The sequence below is a fragment of the Streptopelia decaocto genome (assembly GCF_964273445.1).
Source record: "Streptopelia decaocto genome assembly, chromosome: 5".
Taxonomy (NCBI): Eukaryota; Metazoa; Chordata; class Aves; order Columbiformes; family Columbidae; genus Streptopelia; species Streptopelia decaocto.
The window spans coordinates 55,957,959-55,976,541 of NC_138659.1; the positions used below are offsets into that span (position 1 = coordinate 55,957,959).

Below are 18,583 nucleotides of genomic sequence, written 5' to 3' on the forward strand. Positions count from 1 at the left end.
GGGGGGAGGGACTGGGGCGCACGCGCAGCGGCCGGTGGCGGGAAGTGCGTTCGGGGGCTGTTGCGGGCGGCGTGGGGGCAGCGTGTCGGTGGACGGGCTGCTGGGGCGCGGCTGCTGCGGCAACCGGTGAGGGGTCCCGCGGGTGGAAAAGGGCGAGTGCGCTTTTTCTCGGTGGGAGGTTTCGTGTCAGGTGAAGCCCTGGAACGCTGAGATGTTGTCGGGGGCTCAGCGGTGCTCTGGCGGTTTGGAGGAGCCGCTGAGGGGGAGCGCACGGAGCGGGCGGGTCGGGAAGGATGGTTTGGCCTCGTCTTACATCGAGGCATGCGCTGTGTTCCTGCCCCCACCTTTTCTCTTGGAAGAGGAGCCAGCTCCTGTGCTTAGGGCCACTTTCGGCTCTTTATCACTATGTTTTCTTCCCCCCCCCCCCCCTTCATTCTGTCTGCAGATTGTTGTCCTGTGTTGTGCCTGCTGTCTGTGGCTTGCAACGGTGTCCTGTTCACATCTTGCTGCTCGGAAGGTGGATAGATGGGAGAACGTGTCCTCTTTTTACAGCAGAAGGCAGATGGGGGGCGAAAGAGAAGTAGTTGGTGAGCCAGTGCAGTCTGTGCAATTAGTTTTATTTTCACTTTTAGGGTGATCTTTAAGTCGTTTCTGAAACTCTCTCAAGTGTTTGTCATTTGAAAAAAAACTTGAGCAGTTGATAACCTTCAGTGTATTAATGTACAAATGCTGTGAAATGCTAACAGCATTCTTGCACTTGCCATTCACTTCTTTATATGAGACAGAACTTGTCAGTGTAGAATATCAGAATAGAAATTCTTTACCATGTAATTGATATGCCTGCTTATTAATTACAGACCTGCAATTTAGTCTGAAATTATTGTACGAGTATTAGAGAAACAGAAGAGCTATATTTCTGTTTTATAAGACAGTAAACTTTTAACATTTCTAAGACTAGAATATTACAGGTTTCATCAGTTGTGTGGTGGTTTGTTTTTTTTTTTTTTTTAGGTTAGTGTACTGGAGAAAAAAATAAGTCCTGAATATACACTAGTGTCTTGCTTCTTTCACTCATTTATTGCACACTTTAAAGCAATGTTTATATAACTTTTTGTTTACTCTGCTGAATTGAATGTACTCTGAAGCAGTGCTCCTTTTTCAAGTATACATGTTAAAACTTCTTTGTTTTTAACGCAAACACTTCAGACAAATGGATCCTGATAAGAAACACAATGAAAAGTTATCAGATTAAATAATTTAAAGATTCCAGGTTTCATGTTTTTGTTCACACTGCTATAAAGAACTAGGAAAAATACACAGCAAATATGTGAGCTCTCGGAATGTTCTGTTTTGCCAGAAATCTTAACTTTCTGCCTTTTTTCCACATCCGTGTAAGAAATGTTTCACAACTGTAGTAGAAGGTCTCTAGTTAGTGCTTTAGAGCTGAGAGTTCAGGATGGAAAGAGGGTGGAATAGAAATAGCTTAGTGTTCTTTAAAACAAAAAGCAACACCCCCCAGCCTCCTGCAAAACTCAGTTGGAAGCCGAAGATGCTGTCATAGCTCCCTGTAGCATGGCCAGTCCTAATTAAATCCATTTGATGTGTGTAGGAAAACAATTCTTTAGTCCCTGATTATGCCTTCAGTGGGGCACGACCAGCTTAACCCAGCAGCTCTGCATGGTGTTTCCTGTGAGAGCAGTCATGATCATTCTCTTTGCTGAAGCTCTGTCTGAACATGCCTGTGCAGTTTATTCCGAGAAAATGGGGGCAGCTATTCCATGGTATTTAATCACTTGGCTTTCTGCACTGCTGTTTTGCAATACTGTAGCAGTTGGCTCACGAGTACCCTGAGGCATTCAGTACAGAGTGGAGTGGGCCATATGCTGTCTGCTCTGCTTTTAGAGAAAAGTATGATGTAGGAAAATGGATTGAACTGTTTCTATGAGGACAGTTGCTTTGTAACTGCAATGCAAAAAAGAAGTGTACTGAAGAGGTTATTGAATTTGTATCTGCTGCGAGTAAAATAGTGGTTTTTATACATTAAATTGATGTATCTTTTCATTAGGTGGATAGTTGTTTGGTTTTGTGAAGCATTTGTTTCTTAGAGGTAACTATGATTTGTATGCTTACAAAGAAGCATAATTGTTAATCGTTGTGAAAGCTAATCAATGGGAGTACAAGAGGTTTTTGTAAGCTTTTTGTTTCTGAGTATAAAATGTATTTATCATCTGAGAATAGTAAAATGCAGATTCTATATTGGGTTTTTTTCAGGTTTGTAAGTGTTCTGAAACTACTCATATTTTAGCCATCAAATGTAAAATATCCATGTTTCATAGTAGTATTTTCAAGAGTTCATGCAAGGATAGTGCTGTGCTGTCTTTTTCACTTCCAGAAATGGACAAAAAAAAATCCTGTGTCTTCAAGAAAGTCAACATAAAACCTGTAGTCCTAAACTATTTTAATCTGAGGGAAAGCCAAAGACCACAATGTAATTTACAACTACTTAGAGGAATCTTGGGGAATCATATGGTGCTCTTTTTAAGAGAGGGCGATAAATTATTAGAGTTCTCATAACACTTCATCTTTGAAGAATAGTTGAACTTGACTGTTGTACACTTAAGTATCAAGTATTCCTCTTGAAACCTAATATTTAAAATAATAACTTATCTCAGTTGTTTAGTGTCCTCTTTGTTTTGCTAGAAAACATATGCTCATTGGTAAGGTACTTCTAAGCAAAGTGTGATGTAGTGAATGCAATCACTTCATTGCCTAATAACTTACAAAGCCAACATCAGAGGAAAAAGTTTTAGAACCTATAGCACAATTTAAGAAAATGATCTTCATAGACCTAGAGTAAGAGAGCTGATATATTTAGTCTGGTATGTATCTTTTAACAAACCAGTTTTCTGGTTTCTGTGTCTTCTGATTATTTTGCATAGGATACTTCCAGAGGTTGTTGCATCAAGTTAGAGAGAGTACAGCAGGCAAACAGGTAGTTAGCAGTCATTCAGCCAGGTAGTGCAAACAAGGGAAAGAGAAGAGAGTAACCAGAACTCTTCACCTCCGCAGTTTAAACAGGATGTCACGGCAGTGACTGTTTTCAGAGAATTCTAAGCTATTACCTTGTGCGTTATAATAATTTATTGTCAATGTTATTATAGTCTCATACTATTGATGTCTGTTCTATAAACAGCAAGGATATAGTCCATCTCAGCAATGCTACTTTTAAATAGCCGGAAAGAATAAAGAATCTTGAGGGGGGGGGAAGAATAAGGACTTTTTTAAAAAAAAAAAAAACAAAACAAAACCAAAACCAAACAGTGCTTTGTTAATGTTGCCTTTTAATATAGTATAATCAAATGTCACTATTGAAAGGCAAAAATACTTCATCTTTGTAATTTCTCAGGTAATTAAGATGCTGTGATTCATGGATGTAGTTTTGGAATGCCTTATGTGTCGGTCTGAATGGCAACATTTACATAAACAGTACAAATAACCAGTGGTACTCTTTTCTACTAGTTATGCAGGTTTAACTCATCTGGAGAAAAAGATGGTCTTATAGTTTAAAATCGACTTTAATTTACTAAAACCATTTATAACATTGCTATTTTCTCAACAGACTGTATTTATTACTGTTAGCAGAACTATCCTCTAAGGAACAGAAGTTTTTAAAAATTATATTTTGTAAGAAAATACTTTTGGACCCTTTTAAAATAACTTTTTCTTCAAAGGGAAGGTCATTGGCTTCTTGTTCTGAATAAGCTTTGTTTAATTGTTAATATTAAATTTTCTGTTTCTTTTGAATTTGAGTCATATTTGAATTATAGTATTTTTTTTGTTTGGAAATTTGTAAATTTGCATTATTTTTGACAATGGGAACATTTTTATTCTAAACTTTGAACAGCTGTGATTACTGTCTGAACCAGATAAATGGTTGCTATAAATTCTACTGTGTTGAATTATTTTTAGGTTGTTTCATAGATGCCTGCAGTGAGTGGGGTGGAAAAGCATGTTATTTTTCAGCATGAGCCCTTTCTATCTCAGGCTGCTCAGTTGAATTGATTTACATTTATATTAAAGGTTACAATGCAAGCAAGCATCCCTGCTCTATTTGTACCTCTCTGGAGAAGGAGAATCCCCTTCCTCCTCTCAGTTTATGCCCATATTTAATTACTAACATATTTTATTTTTAATTTGTATTCAGTTTCTTGGCTCTTTTTTTCTCTGCAAAAGTAGTCATTGTGGACATTTTAAGTTCTTCTTTCAGTGTGCCTATGAAGACTGAAATGTGATTCAAATACTATGTAATTTATTACAGTTCTCAAATCCCTCTGTAAGAAACTTTTCCAGGCTTCTAATAATTATTTTAACAGCTTTTTCTGTATTATTTCTTGTTTTCCTCTGTCATGTTTTAAAATATGGACCCCTAAGTTGTGTTAGTGTTGGCTAAGTCAGTGCTATATAGATGTGCAGTTCTTCTGTACTCTTTACTTTGTTAGTGTTTCTACAATGAAATATTATACCTGCTATTTTGCTTTACATTTACATGGAATTTTATCTGCAGTTTGATTTTTTTTTCTAACTTCTATTGATTTTTTTTTTTTTTTTTTTTACTGTGACTGCTTTTTCAGGATACCTCTTTTAAGTGTGATGTATATTCTTTACATAGTGCAGCTTTGTTACTAGAAAGTATCCTGTATGAATGTATGTGGCTTGAAGAATATGCATTGCCTTAGTTCTGTCAGAATTTACTGTTCTTTCACCAATTTTGTGCTATCATCTGTACAGTCTTCTTAGAGATTTTATACTCTACATGATTAAGAAAAAGTAGAAGGTGCTGGTCTGTGCTGTAAGCCGTTCCATCTGTAGGTCACAAGGGGCTCTGTAGGTTCAAGTCAAGTTCTCATTATCACTCAACTCTGTTTAAACACGGTTTTCTGGTAGTAGCACTAAATGTACCTTGAAATCATGGCACATTCCCAAAGCTTGTGCTTTTCTTCACTGTCACTTGAGTGTAGTGTCAGATACAATAGCAGTATAAAATAGAGTATCTCTTTCACAGCTGGAGCCAATGCCAATTTTTTTTCCAACTAGATGTTTCAAAATAGACCATCTCTTTAGTCAAGGATGTGCAAGTAATGCAGATTTTAAAAACAGCTAATCATCTTCCTTGCTTAAGCCAATTTATTGTGTGTGTCCTTGAGATTTCATTGGATGGTGGTATTTGGTTTGCTTAATTATTGCTATGTATTCCTGCACACTCTGAGTTGTCATTAGTGCATGACAGCCAGAATGATTGTCAGTACTAGAAGCATGTTCTGAAAATCCAAACCATGATGTACAGTAAAACAACTATTGTAATGTTGATCCTCATAATTTGTTTATTAATAAGTTTGTACATCTACTTGATAATGGGTCATTTAACATGGATCATGGAACAATAAATACTTTAAGCAAATACTTTGAGTTTGTTGTTCTTTGCTGTATCATATTTCCTCAAAGACTTTCTTCCCTCTTGTCCTAGACTAAGTGCTTTCATGTGGCAGTTTTGAGATGCCTCATTTTTGAAACTTGAAAATATGCTTTCCATATACTGTTTCTGATGCTTTTCATATTGGATTGTTCCTATTGGTTTTCAATACAAACTGATAATTCATACCTGTTCATTTTTGCATATTTCTTTTAGTGTAACTTTTATTTGTTCATCTCCTGCATGGTTATTAAACATCAGATGGGCATTTGGATTTTTTTAATTGAATCTTTCTTTGAAGTTATGGAGTCTTTATTCTTTTCAATCAAAGAAGAGTCTTTGAGATGTAAATGAAAATCGAAAGTACAAAATGCTGGTATAGATTTGTAATAGCTCTTGTTTTGTTTTTGAATGTAAGTAGTGTGGATTTGCATCAGTGTAGCTGATGATAGCAGAGTCCCGTTAGAAAAACTTGCATCCAGTGATTTGGCTTGGATTTTTTCAAATAAATATTTGTGCATTATTCAGGGATGTTTGTGTGCAGTTTGATTACATTGTTAGATTGAAGGAAGATCAAGTACTCATAGCTGAGCCATGCCGTAAACCAAATATCTTGAAAAAGTAACTTTGGCATGTGGAAAAAAATTAAAACAGTCCTCTGAACAACAGCTGTGTTCTCTTTTTAGTGGTACAGTGTGATAGTACCCAATATTCCTGATTAAATTAATGTTAAATACTGGTTTGAATGGGATAGGTTCTTCAAAGCATTTTACTGGTTATTAATCTCTCTTCCTGTTTTGTGAACCAAGAAGCCTCCACTTTAATCTGATTTTTTTTTTTTTAAATGAATATTATAGTAAATTAGAAACAATGCCGATTAAGAAGAAAAAAAAGTAGTTTTTGTTTTTGTTGTATAAAGTGCTAGTCTCGATTTGGAAACAACCTAACCCACCCTTCCACTCTCCTTCCCCCTTTGCAATCGGCTCTGAAACAGATTAGAGCTGTAACCACCGGAGGGAGCAAATTGCGTGATTTGGACTCTTCACTAAAAATGTCTCCAGTTGTAAAGAACCGTAGGCTAGGAAATAACCGATGGCTAATTCACTCTCCTGTTTTTTGCATCAGAAAAGAATCCATTTGGAAATTAACAATTAATGTTAAATCTCAAGTGCAAGAAACATCGGGCATTTTAGTTTATCAAGATTTATGTTGACTAACACAGATGTGACAGCAGTTGATCAAACAGTGAACTTGTAGGAAAAAATGATATGTGATTTCCATTTTATTTAAAACATTGAAAGCTTTTCCTTGATCTGTTTATCATATTTTACTGAAGACATTGAGTATGCTGGTAGATGACAAATAAACTTGTAAATCAGAACCTGCAGGAAGGCAGTACAATAAACATTTACATATTTCCTGCCATTGTGCAGCAAAACTTAACCAGTCAGCTAGAAGACCATTAATTTTTACATGCTTACATTGAATAGTCCCATTGAAGTCGGTGGCAATTCCCATGGTTTAAGGTAGGTGTTCCTAACTTTAATTTCCTCACATTCGCTCATCAGCAGCAATACTAGGTCCAGGTGGTGTATGAGGCCTTATTGCTGGAGAGTGGTGTCTCCAAACCTCCATAAAGACTTCTACTCCCTTAAATAAGAAACCTGTGCTGCTGTCTTTGCATCCACGCCTCCTCAGCCTCCACTTTGCACCTACCTGAGCAGTGTCAGTGCAGTGGCTGGAAAACAGAGGGTGGACACAAGGTCTGTGGCCATGTACAGAAGGAGGCTGTTAGGAAGCATGATGAACGTGACGCTCTTAGTCACTTAGATTTAGATAGTGCTGTGAGGAGCAGGGAGTTGGACTCGATGATCCTTATGGGCCCCTTCCAACTAGAGACAATCTATGATTCTATGAACAGAAGTGGCCCATGTGGAGATACTTTGGATTAAGCTTGTATCTTCATTCAAGCAGGATTATGAGCTGCTCAGGCATGCCACTTTGAAGTGGTTTATATGTCACACATATAACTGTTGCAGACAGACTAAAAATGTTTTATTTCTGTACCCTGTTTCCAGTACTCATGAGTATGTGCATATAGAGGCCAGTAGCACTTGTTTGGAGAGAATACAAAACCAAATACTGCTATAAGGATGCATTGATTTAGTATACATTATGATTATTTTTAAAAAAGCTAATAATTTGGCATTTCTGAGTGTACTTTTGTGTTGCAAGGATTCTTGAGATATAGCATTGACCAGGAGGAACTGGAAAAAACTTCAGGTGGGGCTGGGGGATGGATGTATTTATGTAGACTGCAGATATGTTCAGTGTCAAAGCACAAAACAAAACACTGGTTTAAATTAAAAATGAGAAAACAGATGTATCTCATTTTTTTCAATTCACCTAGCATCTATTCTGATAATATAATAGGTTTGAGGATGGGTATATTTCTGCTTCTTTAATCTTGCTTCTGTATGAAATTATTTGCAAAGTGTAGTCTCAACATCTGTGGTTGTTCAACACTAGCTTGTATAAAATGTATTGAAGTCAATCTTGAATTTCAAAACTGTTTGAGATATTTGATTTATATTGACCTTGCTAATTAATACGCTGCGCTTGTTAGACATTTGAAAGTTGTAAATCGTCAGATTTGAATTATAAATTCACATTTATGGAATCTAAACTGCAAAGGTGTTTAGGTGATATCAATCCTGCTTTCTTTTAAGTGAACGGCTCTTTTAGATGCATGAAAATCACATCTTAGTTTACCCACTTTAAATGGTATCTCCTTTTTTAAATTATAGCATGTTATAATAAAAAAAGGGCAAGATAAATTTTTGGCTAGTGCTTGAAATGAACTGATCATGCCTGCAGTTGTCTGTTTCTCCTCCAGATGGAGTATTTTGTAAGTAGTAGTACTGCAATAGAGAATATTTGATGTCATGTTGGACAGAGTGGTTTTTAAGTTATTGAACAGAGGAACACTCCCTGTTTTCTAAAGGAAAGTTTAAGTTTTACATAGCTAGACTTCATAAGTCAAAACTTGGCTGAGGTAATTGTTCTAATACTTTCTGATATTGCATTGAATTTTGTGTGAATGTGATGAGGAGGAGTTGCTCCTTAATAGTTATTTATCAAACAAGGTCTTTCAAACAGAAGTCTCAGCTGGAGGAATAGAGAATATCTTCTACTGTATTGAGTTCTATGCCATCATACTTAGGCTTTTCTCTTTTGTCAGTTTAAAACTGATGTATTTGTACTACTGTCTAGCCCCTACTGTGACTGCCTTTAAACATCACTTCTAGATCTTTTATTAACAAATGTTTGACAGATGTGCTCAGTTGTCTTACAGCTGTCTTAAATTGAAGTCATTTTTCAATGTGAATGGTCTAACAAAACCTGACCCAATATATACTAAACCTTAAGAAAAAGTTAAAACTACAATTAAAAAGAAAGGTTTTACTTGAATTATGTAATGTACTTTAGGTTAGTTTGAGTTCTGTAGAATATTCTCATCAGTTACTTCACAGGATTTTTATTCCAGGTTAAAGCAGATTGATACGAAAATAGGAAAGAATATCCATTAATATGTTCACAGAAATTACTTGTGAGCTTTAAATCTTGTCAGACCACAGTTTCAGAGCAATTTGATGAAAGGGTTTAATGACATATTTGCTTATGATAATAAAGTGTTAGACTTAATGACCTGGGGATCTCCTCCAGCACAATGTTTTTATGAAAGCTTCCATCTACGATAAGTAGTTTCAAGATTTTTATAACAAATTTCAGTCAAAGTAATTTCCCTTGCCCCACAGAGTTCTGTAGTAGTCTGTGGTTGTTTAGGCTCTGCTTTTCCCCCTAGCGATTCTTACAAAAATGTATAAGGATTGTGGAGATTGCTACCTTTTTTTTTTTTTCCCCTTAAAAGTTTTTAAGAAAATTTAAAGTGAAATAACATGCTTCATAGTAGAAGTGCTCAAGTCCATGACTGTATCATTTCTGTAGTAAGTTTTGTTATAGCTATAGTAAGAGAGAGCTTAAAAGAAGCAGATAAAGTCTGGCTTGGTTTCTGAACAGCACTCTCTTTATCCTGAAAAGAGACACTAAGAGATATGTCTTTTTGCTACCAAAAACCCTCCTCTCTGAACTCTGATCTCACAGGCTGTCAATAGTGACCTCTACCTGTTGTTGTTAAGTAGTTACGAATTACATGTTTTCTGGAGGCTTTCAGGAGTTGAGTTTTTCCTGATGACCTTTAACTCGAAATTCAAGAAAGCATCCTCCTTCAGGAAAATATGTAAGCACATGTTTATCAGCCATTCAGATGTTAAAATGCAGGTGAGGTGCTACGCCTGTGATGTAGTGGAGTATAAATCTTGTTTGAAAGCCATGTAGTTGCTATGGTCAATTAAAATTAAGTCTCATTTTATTTGAGGGCGGAGAAGGTGACCTTTCAAATATACTTTAAAAAATATATATACACGCACGATTTTATTGAATGGCTTTTTCTCTTATGTCAAAAAAATTGGCTTAAATGTACCTTTCTTTCTAGATGAAAAAGAGAAGCTACATCCTTTGATGTCAGGGAAACTCATGCATGCTTTGTCATGGGCAGCTGGTGAAGGAAGTGCTTTCCTGTCATACCGGTTTCTCAGCTGGTAAATTCTGCTTGGTGCAGGTGGTAATGGACTGTATATTTTTAAGCTGGCCAGGATTCTGATGTGTTAGGATTTCATGTTCAGAACTGTGGGAAATGTTTGTATGATAGCTTAGGGTTTTTAGTGCATCCTAGTTAAATATCCTCAAAGTGAAGCATAGTGGAAAAGCTTTAAAACGTGGTTGAAAACTAACATTTTTATTAGATACTGCATCTAGCATGATGATTTTTGTAGACTGGAAGACTTACCACACGTTCTTTATGGATGGGACTGTATATCCTATGAAACATTGTAAGCCCTCAAACTGAGCTGCCACAATTTATAATGAAAGATGAAGATCTGAGGCAGACAGTCAGCAAAGACAATGGCACTCACCAGATTATGGACACTATTCCATTTAAATGTTTCTTGTTTTGAAAAAAATCTGGGTTCTCTAAATTGTTCAGCTTTTCAGCTACAAGTACAAATTTCCCAAGAAACTTGACATTCTATGAAATATTTTTGCTGTTGAAATTCTGGGTTAACTTTCTTCGACAAGCCAACTGATAGGAACTTTTGTCTTTTCCTTCATTAAAAAGTCTTATAGCTTCTCTTTCACTTAGTCATTTTAGGAATTAGTTATCAGTATGGAATATCTGTCATACCCTGAGAAGAGTTGTCCTAATAATTAGTTATTCACAATGTTTTACTTCTGCCATGTACATTCAGTGTAAAATTATCAAGATCCCACTTCCTGCAATTGTTTTTTGGTATGCCCATATCTGCTATTTATGACCTCATATTAGGTATGTTCTTGTGATGCAGACACTGGTAGACTGTTGATAACACTCTCTGTATTTACAATGTTAAATTCACTTTCGTCAGTCTGTCTCTAGAATATAAGCTTTCTTGTCATTTTTTTCTGCAACTTTTTCCGAAGCTGTCCTGTTCATCAAATTAATAATTTAGGGATTATTTTTGTGATAAATATTTTAATAGAACTCTGTCTTTATGCCAAGATTAGCAATGAAATTATTGGTTCTTAAGTTCTTCCATGCAGAGGGTGGGTGTATTCTGGGAGTTATTAACTTTTGATGTCCATTTTTATGGAGATTTTCTGTAGAGGTCTGTAGTGTTTGTGTTTTTCTTTATTGTTGCCCTTAGGACCAGAAAATAATTGTGTGAATTCCCAAGTCATACAGTGAATTTAAATGCAAATAAAGCCTGTGATAATGATTGATATAAACAACTGACACAAATACTGGTAATCAGGTATAAACAACTGACATAATTTATATTGATAACATGAGGTATCTGCTATCTCAATTCTCAAACCTTTTCTAGCATGATAACCTTTTGAAAAATAATTTCCTGAGTAACTACTTCCAGTTATTACAATTATAGGCATTATAAAATTATTTTAGACCTTTCTTATAAGCATATGTATCCACATGTGCTACATTATCAGTGACAGCTGTGTACAGTGCTGTTCATTGAATGCTTAACTGAAAAACTGTTATATTTTTAAAATTCTAGCAATTGCAAATAAATATATATTTGCAGATGCCAGAAGTAGTAACTAGCTGAGTCACCTACCCATCTGTTGAATATCTTATGAGTAAACTACCAGGTAAAATAGTGAACTGAAATATATCAGTAGGTGGCAGAAAGGCACTAGCATTGAAATTAAGAAAACTGTTGCTTTACCTGTGTAACCAGAACCTGACATCTATGCCTTTATAATAAAGTTTTGATCTTTCTCTTCTTCGAGCTCCAGACCCTTTGTTGAGACTTCTGTCTTGATGTTTTCTGTCTTGACAACAACCTTTTCCTACATTGCCATTTACTTTTCTCCAGTTAGTTCAAAATCTGCCATCAGAAGGAACTTTTCAGATGCTTTGATGCAAGTAGACAGGTGCTCTTTCTGTGATGCTCAGGGAAGACTGGGAGCTGGTGAAATGAGCAAGTGCTCACAACACTGTGATAACCCTTCATCTGATACAGGAGTTCCTTGAGGATACTGCAGCTATAATATGGAATAGTTATTTTGCTGTACTGTGGGAGATTTTTGCTAGAGGTCATTTTTGTGTAAGTTTGAAAAGGTGAACTCTGAGCTTAGGCTGCTTGAGTCTTTGATCTGCACATCACCATCTTGTATTCAGCAGTGCTTAGTGGTTCAAAGTGCAATGCTGTATGAAAAGGACATACCTGACTTCCATGGGCTTTGGAAATTTTATGACTGCGTCAATGCTCTGCTGTATCTTGAGCTAAGAAAACCAAGCTAGCATATGAGGAACCAGTTCTGGTTGTACCTGCAGCACTCTGGGTAGTTACTGGTTGAGTCTGCCAACAAATAGTTCTATCTTTGTGTTCTCCCTTATGTCATCTTTGCATTTTGATAGGATGTGTCATAAGTGTTGCAATGGGCACTCATACAAAAAAGAACTGTCTTGGATCATTTACAATTCTGTTCTCAGGTCCTCAGGAGCAATTGAAAGTAATATGAAATTAAATATAAATATTCTTATGGTATTAATAAAACTCTGTAGGAGGTTTGGGTGTTACAAAAACAAGGTGATAAGATTTTTAAATTTTCAGAGTGATGATATTCTACAGTGTCCAGTATTATAACAATTGCAGTGGGTATTATTGTTTATGAGTACTCTGTATGTCTCGAAGCTGATGTGAAGGCAGACCCCCACTTTGCTACTGCAATTCCAAAATAGCCTTTTCCCCAAACCTTTTAGGGAAGCATTTCTTTTGTCCAATTTGTGACTACAATGGAAGGTGGGGGCGTATTTCCCTCTTGATGAGGAGAACATGGCACCCTGAAGGAGGAACTGAAATGAAGTTTGTCTGAGCAACACAAAGACTTCAGAGAAGAATAAAATGTTCAGTCACAATGTTTTGATTATTCTATTCAAGTTCCAGATTCTGCATTCAGCTATAGCTGGTGACTATCATGAGAACATACACAGTGGGAAGTTTGGGAGAAAAGAGTGAATTAAGGGCTATTTAGATTATACCTGTGCTTGTAATAACATTTTTAATTGGCTATTTAACAAAGTCCTTTTATTTAAATTATCTTTGTCAACTTGAATAGGATAATGGAAAGTGAACTGCAAAATACTGGAGGTCTTAACATCATAGAACAGAATTATTCAGATTGGAAAAGACCCTTAAGATCATGGAGTCCGACTATAAACCTAACACTGACAATTCAATTTCATTTTACAAGTTCCTTAGATTTGACTGTTTAAGTGCATCATTCCAAGATCTCTCTTCCACTTCTCTGATACTGAAGGACTAGTAAAAGACTGTTTCCCAAGAGAATTTGTCACAGTATGTGTCCTCCTGGGAGAAGTCCACGGCTGTTCTTCAGGTGTTGGTGTCCTTTTCCAGAACTTAGTGAGAAGAATCCTTTGAAGAAGATATAAACAATTATTATTTCCATTTATTTCATATAATTGGAATCAAATTGATTTAATACCTTAAATACCATCTCTTATATTGTATTAAAGTGATTTTATATAATACAGACCTGGGCAAAAGTACGTAATTGTACTGCATTTCATGTGCCTTACCACAAGTTTTACTTGGATACATTTATTTCCTATGGAAGCGTGTGGTGGCTAGAATTTTAATACAATTTTTGACCACCGTTGCAACAATCAAACCTCAACTATCATCCACTGAAAATAGTTTAAAATAATTTAAATTGAATATTGGTGGGTATGTTTATTTATTAAGGATTACAAACCAGGATGGATTAATGCCTTGCAGCACACAATATTATTTTCCTACAAGATTCTTCTCCGTAGTCAGGCTTTGAAGTTACAAATCAAAGTAATTTGTATGTTCTACTTTATAGAACACTAAAAAGAAACAACTCTTCAAAGAGCATGTCTTTTTAAAAGAAATGTAAAGCACAATTTCCAAACAGAAGAAATAATAAATTGTGGTTTTAACAATGAAAGAAGAAAAGTCTAATCATGAACTTTATTAAAAGTTGCTGAATCTGCCACAAGAGCTATTGGATGCTCATCCTAACTTAAGTAATTGAGTTTATTTTGTAGCATCCAGTAAAAAAATAAAACAACCAAAACCAAACCAACAGCAACAGCCAGCCAAACCACCAGAATTTGTGAAATTAGTCTTTGACTCACAATTTAACACTGTAATTGATAACTTCCTGGTGGTGGTTATGGAAGCTAATCCACTAGAGTATAATTTTTATCATAAACCCTATAGATGGTTTTAAAATAATGTGGATTGTGATTTATTCCCTACTATGTATTACATGCATAGTCTACTTACATATATTTTTTTTTTTTGTAGTTTCTTTTTCTTGACTTGTAGCTTTAATACCTTATGGATCAAGCACACTGGATGAAGATGATGCTGATATTTAAAGGACACCAGAAGTAAAAATTGCATAATAAATGTAAATGAGGTGGGAGATTACTGAAACAATCTGTTTTAAGTTCATTCTAATTCTTGCAGAATTATTATTTACTTTATAGTGAGGAAAAAAGTAAAATATTTAATTGCTAGCTAAATACAGACTATGACTTGCTATGATAGTCAACCCTGAAATAACCATATAATAATACAGCTCCAGGAGAGTTTTCAAGACAGATGATGCAAACCCTGGCAACTCTTTCCAGTGGAAGGTGGGGGGGGGCAGAGGAAGAAAAGGATTCTCTTAAAAACACACAAATTTTTTTGTATGTAGGTGAGAAACAGTATTACAGAGAGGGAAAAAAAAAAATCTGGTAACCAGTTTATTCCTTATACTTTTGCATGTAGTATTACATCAGTTTGGCTGTGGGCAATAAGAACAATGTGTAGTAGTAGTAATTTACACTCTTGTGTAAATATTTTCTGTATTTTCGGGGAAAAAAGCATGGGTGCTTTTGGGAATGTCTATTTTAGAAGGAAGTCTTTAAATAAACGTTTGCACATTTTTACTTCTGTGCCTAAGAAAAGCATACAGCATATGAAGTGCTTAGCAGAATCGAATATACATCTATTTGTACCACAACAATTTATCGAAAAGTAACTGTTTTACTGTATCAAGTCTAGGAAAGCCCTCTGCTTTCTGCATTTAGTTTGATCCACTAAGTGGAAGGTACAAGAAATCCTGTCATAGATACTTATTGACTCATTTTCATTAAGAGATGTTTCTTCCTTACCCCCATTAGTATTTGGCATAAATCCTGAATGATTTAATTAGCTACGTAAACGTCTAATCTCTTGAAAATCCTGCTAAGCTCTTGCCCTCATTGAAAGCTGTGATAATTTGTTCTAGTTAATTTTAAATTTAAATGCAGTGCCTTTCAGTTCCACTAAATGTTCCTTGTTTTGTTTTTTAATAATGGAGAGATTAATAAGAACACCAATTTTACCCTGTCTGTCCTATTATTTTGCACCCCTCTGCTGCTTGCTCTTACTAGATTCTTCTTCAAGTAATACCATTTTTTTCAGAGTCTGTGCAGTCACTGTGATTGTATGTAAGGTAAAATGAAATGCTTACGGAAGTTGATGCCATTAATCCATTTTTTTTCAACATACACTAGTATTTGAAGACAGATGTAATTTGGGCTGTAATTATTCTTCTGACGTATGAGAGACTTTGATCTATTCAGAGTTGTCCTGCACCTTTTTCAAAGGAAAGAGAACAATCTATAGAAGGTTGCAGAAGAAAGTGTTGCTTTAAATCTGTTTTATAGTCTTACTGTAAGCATGTAAGAAAGTGTTTTTACTTTCTTTTCCACTGCAAGTGTACATCATTGCTGATATTTTCTGTTGATATAGGGGGGAAAGATAGCATTTGTACTAACTCTGGAAAAATTATTTTGGGATCTGTTAATGGGACTGTATTGTAAGGGGATGTGTTAACAAGCACTTTGCATTTTTATCCCCTTCAGAATGTTGACTGCTTTATCAATGGGGATAGATCATAAGAATGTCGAGTTAAATCAGCAGGGAGATAGTTTCCTGTTAAAAATAAACCAATGTATGTACTAACATGAGTATAAACAGGAATATATGAACAGGGAATGGCTTGTGGAAACAAACAAAACAGGCAGCATTTTCAAAGAGACAGTGATGGTGGAAGTGCCTCCAAGCTACTTTTGTGTTCTCACAATCCAGTTGATCAAGGAAGTGGAAAAAATTCTTGATGTATCTTGGCCTTTGTGGTCTCTGCTGGGTGCGGTGCTGCATGCTTCCTACCTTTTTACCAACCAGTTCTCCTAAGTCTTAGGAGACTTTACATGAGATTCTCACAATGGACTTGCAACTGTCTCTGTGTTGAGGGAGGATCCCTTTACAGCATGTAATCTGAACCCAGGTATAGAAGCCGCATAGGGCTTTTCTACTAGTGGAGAATGTGTTTCCCAGTAGAATCTGTTTTCACATCTGTCATTCAACAGTCTTTTGGATGCATGGAAACACACCTACTTCTTCATCTGTCAATAAAGATAGTCTTCTTGGTATTCATAATCTTTGCTACAAGGTTATGGAATATCCAAGTCCTTGGTGCTACTGCACCACAGTGAACAAGCGCTAAGATAAGATATGAGCACTGACAGAGGATGCAGGGCTAGCAGCACAGAACCACTCCAAAATACAGGCACTTTCCCTGGAAACTCAGCCTCTGTGACATTCCTGAAGAATTTCTCAATCTCTGGAGGTACGCAGCGATGCCATCTGTAGTGTCATTTACCTTCCTGCAAAATCTATGCATCTGAACATACTGCAACACTTAGCAAACCATTAGTGTTGTCACTATTTTAAAAACAGAATAACTAGAAAACTGTTCTCTAAGTAACAGAGTTGGCAGGTGGCTGGAATGCAAATGTGCGTGTGTTTGACCTCTGTAGAAAAGGCTAAAGCAGAACACCATTTGGTAAAATCTTTCACAATGTTGTGCTGACAAAAGGCAGAATCACGATCTGCCCTTCTTCTCTACTGTGGAGTCCCATTAATAAATCTGGAGGTGAAACTGTAAGGAGGGTAAATCTTAAAAATACCCAGTCAGATGAGCTTGAGTATTGGAACCTCCATAATACAACTGTGTCAATACACATACAATAATTTTCAGTTCTGTTCAATTGTCTGTTTCAATTTTCTGAAAATTTCTAGGAAATGCTTCACATATCTATCTTTGTTTTCTTAAATAAGGCAAAGATACCTAGATACTGAGGATGCATGGAAAAAGGTCTTTGAGGAGCAAGTAATTCTTGACAAGAGCTTGTTTACCAGATAAACTGATTGAGTCCACAAAGAGTAATTGTAAAACGCTTCATTTAAACTGTAAGCATTGCACATATAGTAGAGCATTTTTTAATGTATTAAAAGGTGTTAGCTAGAGAGTGGTTATTGATAAAGATATGTAGCAATTCTTTGTTAAATAATCCTTCCAAGTTGCAGTTACAGCTGTAATACTTTTTTTTTCTCCTCACGAGAAACCGTATCCAGATGCTATGCATGCATTTGCAGTAACTGAAGCTGTGTATCAAACTGACAGTCATTTTTCAGAAATTACCAGCAAAGAATTTTCTCTCTATGCCTGTTTTCATCCATATCCAAATAATGTCTCGTTTGTGCAGTTCTACTTAGTTTCTGATCAATCATAAATAAATATCCTTTAGTTAATTTATAATCTTTAAAAACGAAGTTACTGTTGCTTACCTCTCATGGAATATGATAATAGACTAGAATATTTCATTTGGAAGGGACCTACATTAATTATCTACATAAGGATTGAACACTAGGAAATTAAACTTTTTGTTTGCAAAGTGTTGCAAGACCTTAACACATCTTTTCAGTACTACAAGAAATGAGCCAGTCTGTTATGTTGTTTATATTTTTTTGTCGGAAGACTCTAAGTATATGTTATCTGTGGAATAAACTATAAACTGGCATTCTACTAGCTGTAAATCTCTTAGTATTTACTGACTGATTAGCATGAAAAAAATCCTACAGAATATATAGTCTTAGAGTGGGCTTTTAAATGATTCATGGACTATGGAAAATGAATACTTCAATGGGCTGTTCTGTGAAAGTGTTCTTTTATCTTGCTGTTTCAGGAGAGCCAATTCAAATGTTTGAAGAAAACTAAGTAGCATTTCCAAACAGTTTTAGAATGCGTATGCCAGCTCATAGGTGAGATAACAATTTAACTGACTTGCAGTGTTGAACATTATATAATATACTGAATCCCAGGTTTGCAGTTTTAATACCTCTAAGTCTTTCTTAAGTCTCCCTACTTCTCTTGATAGGACTGGCAGCAGAAGCCACATCCTTGCTTGCACCGAGGATGTTCAAACCCTGGAGCGACTTTTAGATATTTAGTCTTTAATGATTCAGTTACAAGTTTATGGTGTGTGTGTGTGTTGTTGTTTTTTTTTTTTAATGCTTAGTAGCAAATGCATTCCTTTGTCAGAATGCATGTCTTGTTTATTGA

General features: G+C 35.8%; 1 long non-coding RNA gene across 1 annotated transcript; it reads left to right on the forward strand.

Moving 5' to 3' along the window:
• Window positions 1-21: 21 nt before the first annotated feature.
• On the forward strand, window positions 22-1,269 carry LOC309440012. Its single transcript, XR_014184103.1, has 2 exons — window positions 22-126; window positions 446-1,269. It is a non-coding gene; the product is annotated as an uncharacterized lncRNA (long non-coding RNA).
• The last annotated feature ends 17,314 nt before the right edge of the window (window positions 1,270-18,583 follow it).